A 508-nucleotide genomic window follows, 5' to 3' on the forward strand; every position below is an offset into this window, starting at 1 on the left:
GCTGAATATATAAAATACTTGAGAATTGTAGATTTCGAACCTTTTAGACATTAACATTATCTAGCAGTACCGAGTGTTGCGAAGTTTCTGCATCTTACAGAAAAGAAAATAGAACTGCATTACCATAATACACAGAGCATGAAGCCCGCAAATGTACGTACCTTAGTAAAATTTGAAATAGTCTTTATACATAATCACCAAAATGATATTGAACATACTCAGCATTCTGAAAAATATATTTGATTGTACGTACGAATTACCGTCAGAAATTTAGTGAATACAACAAAATGAGGGAATGTTATCATTTCGCAAACATTATTTCTTTTTTTTTCCATTTCGTTATTAAATGAAGTTACACAGAACTGAAACCCTTGTGGAAACCGCTTTGTGTAAATAATATTGTGTCATATGAAACCTCCGTAAAATTTTCATCGAAAAAAGAACGAAAAAAAAGGAAATTATATAAAAGGGAAAAATGCATAATATGGTATTTCCAAAATGGAATACA

This window comes from Penaeus monodon, chromosome 33 (genome assembly GCF_015228065.2).
Source record: "Penaeus monodon isolate SGIC_2016 chromosome 33, NSTDA_Pmon_1, whole genome shotgun sequence".
NCBI classification, from domain to species: Eukaryota; Metazoa; Arthropoda; class Malacostraca; order Decapoda; family Penaeidae; genus Penaeus; species Penaeus monodon.